The 12,114-nt window shown below is 45.3% G+C and overlaps 1 protein-coding gene across 6 annotated transcripts in view; it reads right to left on the bottom strand.

Annotated features, from left to right (window-relative positions):
- FAM53A (family with sequence similarity 53 member A) overlaps positions 1–8,776 on the bottom strand; it is a 98,303-nt gene extending 89,527 nt beyond the window's left edge. For 2 of the 6 annotated variants that reach the window (XM_084626867.1, XM_084626873.1), the window contains exon 1: positions 8,693–8,776. The gene's annotated coding sequence lies outside the window, so the exon portion shown is untranslated. Of the gene's footprint in view, positions 1–8,621 lie in introns of all 6 variants that reach the window. The other 4 variants (XM_084626868.1, XM_084626869.1, XM_084626871.1 and 1 more) reach the window with 4 other exon arrangements.
- Positions 8,777–12,114: the final 3,338 nt, after the last annotated feature.

The following is a 12,114-nucleotide window of genomic DNA, read 5'->3' as shown; positions in this document are numbered from 1 at the left end:
CCACCTTCTGAAATAAAAAGTTGTATCCAATGCATTCCAGGGACTTGTTGGATAATCTGTGCCCTGCTGTGTTATTTTCCCAACAGATGTCTGGGTAGTTGAAGCCCCCATCACCACTAAATCCTGCGCTTGTCATCTAAACTGGTATTTTTAAGAGCAAGGTAAATGTTTTCAAAAAAGCCAGACATTCTTCAGAGAAAAGCTATTCTATATTATATCCTGCCTTCCCACTACATAAACTTTGAGAAACAATGCATGTCCTTCAAAAAAATGCTGTAGTCGATTTCTCCATCAACCCGCCCCTGCTCAGTTTGGCTCCAACATGTAAAACTCAATCAGTTCAGAAACAGCCTGATAACTCTTTGTGCCATGCTACGCAACTCTTCCATTGGTATGAATAGTGGCAATGATGTTATATGATTTTCGTGAAAACTTTTTTGCAAAACTAGCATCTAATATTTGTTTGCGGTTGCCAGTTAAGTAATACAGTATGATTAATTTCAGTACTCTTAGGCCCTGATCCTACAACTTATCTGTACAAGCAGAACCCTCTGCTCATATGAAGCCCAACTGAAATTAATAGGATTGGGTCTGCTTCCACACATCTAGCTGCAGAATCAGAGCCTTAGACAACTTGTTTAAATTATATGCCCAATATAAGGCAGTTTAGACCGAGAGTTTAGCAGGTTTAACAAGAAAGGCTTTATGAAACTTAAAGCAAGTGTTCTTGACATATAAAGCAGTTATTTCAATATAAGTATCCCCTTTCAATGGTTACAACTGTAGGGTCTTATCAGTAGGGTAGCAGTTCCCAAAGTGGGGTCACTCCATCAGCAGATGGGGTTGCAGCAATCCCATGTGTGAGGTCATACAGTACAGATACGCCATTTTGTAAAGCAAAATGGCATCCTCCATGTTGCATGACCTTTCATGTCTGGTGTCTGTGGGGGAGGTCATGCTACGTGGAGGACACCATTTTTAAATGGCGTCCTCCATGCTGTCTGGGATCACAGGAATCAATACATCTGAACATGGTGTCATGCAGGGAAAGTGTTTGGGAACTGCTGCATTAGAGCATAACAATCATACGGTAAAACTGATAAGCCTATTTCATTGTTTGATGTGAGATATGAACAAAGTTCAAATGGTGAAAAATAAATTTGGTAAATTCAGTTTTAGTTATCCAACAAAAAGGTCTTTAAAAAGGAATTAAGAGTATAATTTAATCTATTATATCCTTTAATATCACAGCTGAAAATGCTATTGATAATGTAAATCAATACATTCAGCCTGCCTGAGCCACATAACTCCCTCTTTTACAAATGAAAGTCAGGACAACTATGCTTTCATACATCAGTCTTTCCCAATGTAAAATAAACGTATAAACAGTTAAATTAAGAACTGAAGAATGACTGGAAGATCTTTTTAATGCATACATTAAAATCTATTTTTTCCAATATTTGAGCTGTTTTAGTATTTCATGCAACTTGTTTTCATTGTCCAGAATAGTCCATTTCACTTGATTCAGTTATTTTCCATCTTTTGGGTTTTCTTGCATTAGCATAATGCCACAATATTTGATTTGAACACTGTAGATCTTCTTTTAAAAAAATTCCAGTGAATAGCCTAAAAAAGTACACACACACTTCTTACCGGGCATATGCTCAGTAAATTTGCCTTTTTTTTTTTAAGCCCACTCCCCAAAATTTTTTTTCCTGCTAAATTTGACTTTCAGAGTCCCTCTAACAAAGTTTTAGAATTAAGAAAGAAAACAACCTCATTGGCTTTAAGACTAATAGAATTTTATATATTTTTTAAAAATATGGACTGCATCAATGATCTGGAAAAAGGGATAAACAGTGAGATAGAAAATTTTGCAGATGATACAAAATTACTCAAGGTAATTAAGTCCAAAGCAGACTGAGGAATTACAAAAGAATCGCAAAGAACTGGGTGACCAGGCAACAAAATGGCACATGAAATTCAATGTTAATAAATGCAAAGTAATGCACACTGGAAAACTTAATTCCAACTATACATACAAAATAATGAGTTCTAAATTAGCTGTTAAAACACTAGAAAGATTTGGGACATTGTAGATAGTTCTCTGAAACATCCACTCAATGTGCAGCACTGGTATGCCCACACCTGGAATACTGTGAACAGTTCTGTTAGCACCATATCAAAAAAGATATGTTAGAATGGGAAAAGGTTCAAAGAAGGGCAACAAAGGTAATTAAAGCTTCCATATGAGGAGAGATTAAAAACATTGGAACCGTTCATCTTTGAAAAGAGAGGACTAAGGAGAGATATGATAAAGGTCTACAGAATTATGAATGGTGCGGAGAGTGAAGAAAGTGTTATTTAACCCTTCATAACACACAAGAACTAGGGGTCACATGATGAAATTAATAGGCAGCAGGTTTAAAACAAACTAATCGAAGTACTTCTTCACACAAGGAACAGTCAAGCTGTGGAATGCCTTGTGAAGGCCTAAAATACAACTGGGTTCAAAGAAGTTCATGGAGGATAGCTCCATCAATGGCTACTAGCCAAGATGGTCAGCGATACAACCCTGGGTGTTCCTAACCTCTAACTGCCAGAAGCGGGGAGTGGATGACAGGGCATGGATCACTTGAAATTGCCCTGTTCTGTTCATCCCCTCTGAAGTGCTTGGTATTGACTGCTGTCAGAAGACAGGACACTGGGCTAGATCAATCATTGGTCTGACCCAGTATGGCCACTCTTATATTCTTATGCAATATTCTGTTTCTTTTATAATATAAAATGTATGAAAGAATACTTAATAAACATGGACAGCCAAGATGTTAACTACATAAGCCTCAAGACATGTCCAAAAAAAGTTGTCAGTACAAATCACTGCTTCTCGGGTATGTATCCACTTTACTAATATAGTCCACTTATAGCAACCACTACAGATATGCAGTATTAGGAGCTACATATTTAGCTAGCACAAGATAACTTTTGCTCTGTTTCCTCCTATAAATAACTTTGATTTTTCTCCCCATAATTAGCACAGACTGTATCCTGTATCAAATGACACCCCAATAACAGATGCACCCCCTTTTTTGTTTTACAATATAATATACATACTGTCATTTACTGCCTCTTCAGATGCTATAATGTTAAACTGTTTCCTTCAGCTGGATAAACAGCAATGCTCTTGGCCACACTGTAAAGATGATACAGGTGTGCCTATGAAAAATGCAGAAGCTAGATATTAAATAGGAGGGAGACAAGAGGCAGGAGCCATTTACATAGTCTTCCATGTTAGATTTCTGATATTTTTGGATTATCCCATTGTATCTCTGGATAAAATGTATTGAGGCACTGTGAAAATATTTACATCGAAGTAGTAAAAATATCTTCCAGCAAACACTGGACAAAATGTATTGCCATAAAGAGAGTACATAATAAATTACATCTTTATAACCAAAGACTTCTAAAGAGAATATTTTAGATACTAAAAAAACTGTTCATAGAAACATAGGAAAATTCAGGTTAAACTTTTAAAAACTATGGAATACTATCATTCAGATTCCTTAACGGAGAAAATCTGAACTTACTATAAAATAAAGCCCAAACACAAGAATTCTTCTATGTTTTAAGTGTTCTCATCAGCTCCCTCAAACATGCAAAGAATGCAAAGAACAACTGTGTGTGTTAAAGTCTTAAAGAAAAGGAAAATATAAACCCACCATTACCTACCTTTAACATGGTCTGACAGGAGACTTATCTTACTATTCAAAAAAAAAATCAAAGCAAAAACAAAAAACAGATTCCTAAAATACAACTAAGTGGCATTGTAAAATTTATTGCAGGAACAAAAATCAGGGTTGGAAAGTTTTAAGTACATGTTTCTAAAGGGAATAATCTATCAAACCACAGGAGGTGACCAGAACTGCCATCATCATTGCTGTTAACACAAAGAAATGTGTTTTGGGGGTTGCTGAGGGGGGGGAAGAGAACAAACACCCAACAATGGCTACCAGACTCCAGAGGAATTCTTGGGGATGGGGTGGGAGTGGGGGGGTTATCCCACACAAGACACAATTTTGGTTTAAAAAATTAAGTAGTAATGTTACTACGACATAACTTTAATTACTACATGAAGCTTTCCAATCACGTCAACTAAACTTCCCATAAGTTCTAACATACAAACTGGATTTCTAAAAAACGTAACGTAGAAAAAATGAAAGCACTATTCATAATACTTCTCTATTCCCATCCAAATCATAATACTTTGCACAAAACTTGCATTCAAAGAGAAGAAAAGTAGAATACTGGAATTCAATATAGTTTTTGCAACTTGTAGTAAGTGAGCTATATATTATATTAAATATTTAAGATATGGGGTGTTACAGGTTGGGCTAGACACAAACTGCTGGTTTTCTGCAATTGAGGCCTACAGAATACAGTCTGGTTACTCCAACATAAAATTTTCTAAAAGTTTACCACCATATGGCTCACCCAGCCATCACTGAGCAAAGTATTAACAAAATAATTATAGCCAGATATTTTATGTTTATGTCTCTCAGACACAGAATGCACTTATATATTCCAGTGAAAACTCTAGTTGAGTAGAAGTTTGTATTTCACAACACAGAACAGAAAAAAAAACCAGTTTAGACAAAAAACATGGATGAATATTTCCTAGGGATGTGATATAAAGCAGCAGCAATCCTATTTGAAAAGTAATTAGACCAATATATAATAGTCATTTTAAACAGACTAGTTTTTATTTAAAAAAATCAGATTTAGGGGACTGTAAATTGCTGTTATACGCCTACACTTTGCCCCATGCATATGTCCTCCCCATAAGCAAATCTCTAAGTTACTTTCCAATTCAAAAATGGGATAGTTGTACAGGCATAAACAAAAAGTCCTCGTTGGCTTGATCATGCACTCATCCCTGAAAAGCTTCAATAATCATTTAAACTTTTAATATGATCCTAAATTAAATCCCATGCTTCATTAAGGAGACTTTTGGAATTTTGTACTCTGAACACTGAGAATCCAATTCACAGCACACATACATGAAGTATAATTAAGACATCTTCAAAACATTTTACTTACCAAACACGCTCAAAGACTTGCGCTATTTGTATAAGATTAATCACATTTTAAAGCTGCAAAACACAAAAATTCAGGGCAATCTAACAGTGAAGCCTGTAACAACAGCTCACACGAGCTAATTTTAATGAAAGCACAGTGGACCAGAAAATAGATTTGACCAGCTGGCTAAACTCATCCTGAGGCCTACAACTCAGCATGCACATTTAAAAAAAACAAAACAGTATCTATCTGTTCTGATTTCCCATGAACAGTACAGGCTCCTCTCCATCAGAGGACCTAAAGAACTGTTACTACTATAAAGCATTCTATTTTTCAAAGAGCTATTTATTAGAACAGTTAGGAAAGATATGATATGATGTAAATAAAAAGAGGGTTTATTTTTAGAACTCAGCCAAGATTTAGAAAAAAAGATATACGTGATACTAAAATACAGGCCATCTCCAGAAAAGCTCCCCCTAATCTTAAAGTTACCCCTTTAAAGTGTGCAAGGTTTCCAGTACAATTTTATTTGACCTTTAAAGATCTCCTCTCCTTGGCAACTGATTTTTGCTGGTCACTTGGGTGATTGCAGAGAACGAACTTCACTGCACTTAAAAAACCTCACTGTTTAGAAAAAAAGCTACAGTCAATGTGAGTTTGTCATAATAATCTTACACTTGCATCACATCTTTTACCCCAACGGATCTTGAAATGCTTTAAGCTATACATACATGAGAATTAGTTCACCAACCACAAAGGCATTTGCTATAAAAAAACTCAACATTTTGGAATAAACGGCAAGAAGTCTAATGCCGATATTGTTGAAGATGTGTAGCTATATTAACATAACTTGGTTCCTTTGCATATGCCTCAACTGCTGAAGGAGTAATTATTTAGCTCTTAAAATATTTCAGGATGTATATTTTATGACATAATACAAAATCATGTGCTAAGAGCTAGTGTTTACATGAACATCAAAGAAATTTCTCTTTGCAAAATTCATATACAAATGCATATATGCATTTACATACGGGCCAGAGAATTCTTGGCCTAGAGGAGCAGCTTTATCTTCTAACCTATAACAGTGCAATACATAAAACCTAATTTTAATCTAAGCAGCAATTATTGATGTTACTACATTTTTATTCTGCCAAAAACAAGTTTGTTTCCACTCCAACTAGAAAACAAATGTAAACAGCTGAAAGGGTGGTGGGGAGCGAACATTTATTATGAGCCTGCATTACCTGTCACCAAATATAAATATTAAAAATTACTATGACTAAAACTTGTTAATAGAGACAAGAGGTTATTATGTTAAATACAACTCCCTTATAAATATTGTCACCAATTTACAGCCATGAGTGAGGAATCACACCTCCCCAAGCAAGTAGTGCTCAGTATATATAGTAACAGAAAACCATTAATACAGGTAATAGATGATCTCCCCCACTTCCACACAAGCACTAAGCCACCCTTCAGAGTACATACACACATTCCCACCCCCTATCCTATATATCAGCACTACACAAGTCCCTCCTTCCCCTCTCACACTTGGGATCGCATGGGTACAGAGCACCCCTCCTTCCAAACAGAATAGGCCCCTCTGGCCAGTCCTTTCGCCCAGCACTTGTATGCTCTCCGCAAGAGGGATCCACTAAGGCAGAGGGACCAAGTAGGTGCCTTGCTACCCTGACCTCGGTGCCCATCAGACAATACCCAAGCTATTGTGCCCACAAAGCCATGCCCAGCCCCTCCATTACCCCTTGTGAAAGATATCTGAGTGGCTACTCCCCCAGCTGATCCCCCAAACAGCCAGTACTGGTGCCCAGCCCCGCTGCCTGCCTGTTCCCCACGCTTGTAATTGTGCTAGACCCTTGCCCCTGTCAGCACCACACACACAGGGCCAGCTGGTACCTGTGCAGGCCTGGCTAACAACCCCCCACTCCGCACCAGTACATGTGCCCAACCCCGCAAGTTACTCCATATACAGCCAGTACCTGGGCCCCGCTAGCTGCCCGCCCAAACACACACACGGCAAGTACATGTGCCCTGCCACCTCCACGGCCCAGGGACCTGTGCCCGGCCCCGCAGCTTGCCCCTGCCCCCCCCCACACACACACACCCCCCCCGCCCAGGGACCTGTGCCCGGCCCCGCAGCTCACCCCCCCCACACACACCCCCCGCCCAGGGACCTGTGCCCGGCCCCGCAGCTCACCCCCCCCACACACACCCCCCGCCCAGGGACCTGTGCCCGGCCCCGCAGCTCACCCCCCCCACACACACCCCCCGCCCAGGGACCTGTGCCCGGCCCCGCAGCTTGCCCCTGCCCCCCCCCACACACACACACACCCCCCGCCCAGGGACCTGTGCCCGGCCCCGCAGCTCACCCCCCCCACACACACCCCCCGCCCAGGGACCTGTGCCCGGCCCCGCAGCTCACCCCCCCCACACACACCCCCCGCCCAGGGACCTGTGCCCGGCCCCGCAGCTCACCCCCCCCACACACACCCCCCGCCCAGGGACCTGTGCCCGGCCCCGCAGCTCACCCCCCCCACACACACCCCCCGCCCAGGGACCTGTGCCCGGCCCCGCAGCTCACCCCCCCTCCCCCAACACACACACACCGCCCAGGGACCTGTGCCCGGCCCCGCACCTTCCCCCCCCCCAACACACACCGCCCAGGGACCTGTGCCCGGGCCCGCAGCTCGCCCCTCCCCCCCCCACACACCGCCCAGGGACCTGTGCCCGGCCCCGCACCTTCCCCCCCCCCAACACACACACACAGCGCGCCCAGGGACCTGTGCCCGGCCCCGCAGCTCCCCCCCCCAACACACACACAGCGCCCAGGGACCTGTGCCCGGCCCTGCAGCTCCCCCCCCAACACACACAGCGCCCAGGGACCTGTGCCCGGCCCGCAGCTCCCCCCCCCCCCAACACACACACACCGCCCAGGGACCTGTGCCCGGCCCCGCAGCTCCCCCCCCCAACACACACACACCGCCCAGGGACCTGTGCCCGGCCCCGCAGCTCCCCCCCCACACACACACACACCGCCCAGGGACCTGTGCCCGGCCCCGCAGCTCCCCCCACACACACACACCGCCCAGGGACCTGTGCCCAGCCCCGCAGCTCCCCCCCCCCCCCCCACACACACACCGCCCAGGGACCTGTGCCCAGCCCCGCAGCTCCCCCCCCCCCCAACACACACACACCGCCCAGGGACCTGTGCCCGGCCCCGCACCTCCCCCCCCAACACACACACACACACACACCACCCAGGGACCTGTGCCCAGCCCCGCAGCTCCCCCCCCCCCAACACACACACACACACACACCGCCCAGGGACCTGTGCCCGGCCCCGCAGCTCACCCCCCCCCCCAACACACACACACCGCCCAGGGACCTGTGCCCGGCCCCGCAGCTACCTGCGCCCAGTACCTCCCCCCACCACAGCTAGTACCTGAGACCCTCCCCACCCGGTATCTGTACTTGCCCCCCCTTGTCCTTAGCCCCATTCCCTCCCCGGCTAGTACCGCCGCCGATACCTGTCCCGCCGCTCTGCCTCCCGGGCTCACGCTCATTCCCCGTGCCCGGCCCCGCTGCCCCCACCAGGTACCTGCCCTCCAAGGCCAGCGCGGGCCGCCTCCCTCCGCATATGTGAACAACGCTCCTCAATGGCAATTGAACAAAACACAGCGAGCTCCGCCCCCTCCAGACACGCTCCTCCCATTGGCCGGCTCTGCAAGCCTCTGACCTCTCACCCATGCCGCCATAGGGCCACACTGCACACTCACCCCGCCCACAGGGGATGGACTAGCCACGGGAGCGCTTCCACTGCAGCGACGGCCAATTCAATGGGCCTTTCCGGACTACAACTCCCAGAAGGCATAGCGGCCGCCCCACACCCTGTGTAGTACCCATGCGCATGCGCTCACGCAAGGCGGGGGCGGAGAAAGACATGTTAAGGAAGTAATGCGCATGCTCTAGCCGAGATCAATATCCCCGGATGAAACTGCAAAGCAACAGCCTCCCCCGAGCCTTTGCTCCTCTCGCATGTGTATTATAATTCATTCGTCTGAGACTAGAAGTGGACGCGTTACGTCATTATGCGCATGCGCGGCGGTAATAAGGGGGGGGGGGGAGTGATGTGATCCTTGCTGGGAAGTGGGCATGCGCGCTTTAGGGAGCGTGGGGTGAGGCCGGGTACCCGTCCTGTCACCGCCCTCCGCGGGGTTGGAGCGGCCACCGCAGTGCTTGCGCCCCAGGGGCCGGGAGGGGCCGGGCGACACCCACCCCAGAGCCTAGGGGCTCCGGCAGGCTGCGGAAGGGCGCTTAGGCACACGCAGCCCCACGGCCCGTGGCCCCGCAGAGGCCGGCGAGGCCCCCTCTAGATGGGGAAAGGGACCTTGGCCCTTTGCTGGCAGTGCCTTCACAGAGAGCAGCCTGCCGTCCCTTCTGAAGGGCAGCCCAGCCCCAGGAAGCCTTTACAGCTCCTCGGGGGTCAGAGCTCCCCTTTTTGAGTGATTGGCTAAGAACTGCTTCCATTACAGCTGGACCTCACCCACCTGCTCTTCAGGCAAAGTCACGTGCTTGAGAGGAGCTCTGCTACCCACAAAACCAGGACCATGCGTGTATAGCAGAAGGATTTCATCCTCCAGGGTCCATCTGTAGCAGTTGATGGAGCTGCCAGTGGTCTGTAACTTTACTTTTCACCTCAGAGATGTAGCAGAGGTTGACAGGAAAGACTGAAAAGTCTCCATTCTTTTCTTTAAGGATGCTCACACAGATGGATGAAGGACACTAGTCTCCATGAGAACCATTGTGGGAAATTGTGAGTCACTGTGACCTCAAGCAGCAGCAATATGCAGACTGAATGACATTGACATTCTCCCCTCATTACAAGATTTTTTTTTTTAACTTTTAACATTCCTGATATATTCTCCATAACTGGAATTTCATTTGACTTCCTGCATAGATGTGCACACTTACTTTGTGCTGTACTCCACTGTTACAGTTGCACTGCTCTCTGGTTGTCTTATTCCCACAGTTTCCAGCCCTCTGGCTTCCAGGAAGACCTTAGGGAAGTCCATGGGAATTGTGAGAGAAGGCATCAAATGCTTCTGGAAAACTCCCATCATTCCACATCCCCATTTTCTAGTCTTTCTCCAACTGGAGGACAGGATGGACTGTTTCTTATTATACAAGAAAGGTTTCTATTGGAGTGTTTGAAAAGCAGTTCCAAAGCAGCTACAATAGGAAATGGAGGGTGTTTGTTTGCACAGCACTAAGACTGTGATCCCAATAGGGCAGAGACTGTCTCTTATGTGTCTGCATTTATACCTACCATTACCACAATAATGAACTATAACTACCATTAATAGAATCATAAATTAAAATCCTTTTAATAGATTTTTTGCTATTTACACCTTCCACTCTTCAGTGCTTGTAGATATTTATAGTAATATGTTACAACACTACCCTCCTCCCAATCTTGCCTACATATTGATTGTATCCAACTACATTGTAAATTTGTGATGCATCATGAGACTGCAGTGGCACAAGGGCCAAACCTAAGATTCAGATGCAGAATCAGAGCCCAAAATCATCACTGTATTTGTCCATAGGAAACCTGTTTCATACTGCTTTTTTTCATGCCTTTAATTCTAGCACTAGCATATGGCCAAATCAGAATTCATTTACCCCCTAACACTATTTCAGTATTTCCTTTGTCAGCTTTTGCTTTTCTTCTTTGCAAGCCCTATGACACCCAGTTTGTTGAATTTATCCTCTGTATTTTTAATGTCTCTTCATGTTGGCATTAAAGCCTTCCCAAACAATTGTGGCAGGGCACCCTTCCCATACCATTGCAGTATAATAAATTATCTTTGAAACAAATGACCTCTTTGTACACTACCTCTTCAGGCACTAGTTTACTTCCAAGATTTTCTGAAAAGATTACCTACAGTTCACAGGTCTCTCCTTCAGCTCCTAATGCTGGTCCTTGAAATACTTTTTAGTTGTATTCATTTTGCTTCTGGCCTTATCCATTCTAAACACATGAGAAATTGTATTCCATCTGTTTTCATGATCCTGTCCGTGACCTTGTTTGGCAGTAATAAAGCCATATCCTGCAAGCACTTTTGTACATAGAACTCCCTGTTGAAGACAACTGATCCCTGGGGCAGTTCACTACTAACCCTTTTCCACACTCGGAATTGGCCATTTAGTCATACATGTAATCAGTTTTTAACACTTTATAATTTTACCTTTCATGCCATAGTTACCAAGTTTCTTTAATAGATTCTTGTGAGGGACTTTGTGAAAAGGCTTTTGACAAAGTCTCTAATCAAATTATATCATTGGGGTTTCATTTACCTATTAGTTTAACTCTTTCAAAGCATCCTAACTAACTTGAGACACATTATGTATCCTTAGTGTTGCCACGCTGCTTTGTTCCTATCAGGTTACAGGGAACAAAGGTCTTTGCAGTAATGATTTTTTCAACTCTTTTTCCCCCAGGTACTGCAGTAAGGTTCGCCGTCTATACCTCTTAGATCTTCTGTCTCCGTCCCTCCTGTAACTTTCACAAGTCCTTACCCTTATTTGCTCCCACTCCCTCCACTGACATCTTTCTGCAGCTGTCCCTGTCTCTTTCCCGTCACAGGTAGGAAAGGCTGCCAGTCTATTTTTCCATTACCTCTGATGGGCCCACTCGTCTCTATCTAGCACATGAGCAGGTGGGGATCTGAGCCACAAGCAAGTAATTGTACCAGGTGGCATACTCCTCCAGTCACCTAATGGCTTCCTGTTCTGTTTGATGTGAGGCACCAACAAGTGGACAAGCTGTGTGGAAGCTGCCTAAGTAGCATAGACACCAACTTTTCCTTTTCCCCAGGGGTGCTCAACCCCCACTTCGCCCAAGGCCCTGCCCCCACTCCACCCCCTTCCCCAAGGCCCCATGCTTGCTCTACCTCTTCTTGCCCCCACTCCACCCCTCCCTGAGGCTCCCGCCCACCCGCTGCTCTCTGCATTTCACTT

Source organism: Lepidochelys olivacea (assembly GCF_965140295.1).
Source record: "Lepidochelys olivacea isolate rLepOli2 genome assembly, chromosome: 4".
Classification (NCBI taxonomy): Eukaryota; Metazoa; Chordata; order Testudines; family Cheloniidae; genus Lepidochelys; species Lepidochelys olivacea.
The sequence above is the reverse complement of the archived record's forward strand: the minus strand, read 5'-3'. Positions and strand labels throughout refer to the sequence as shown.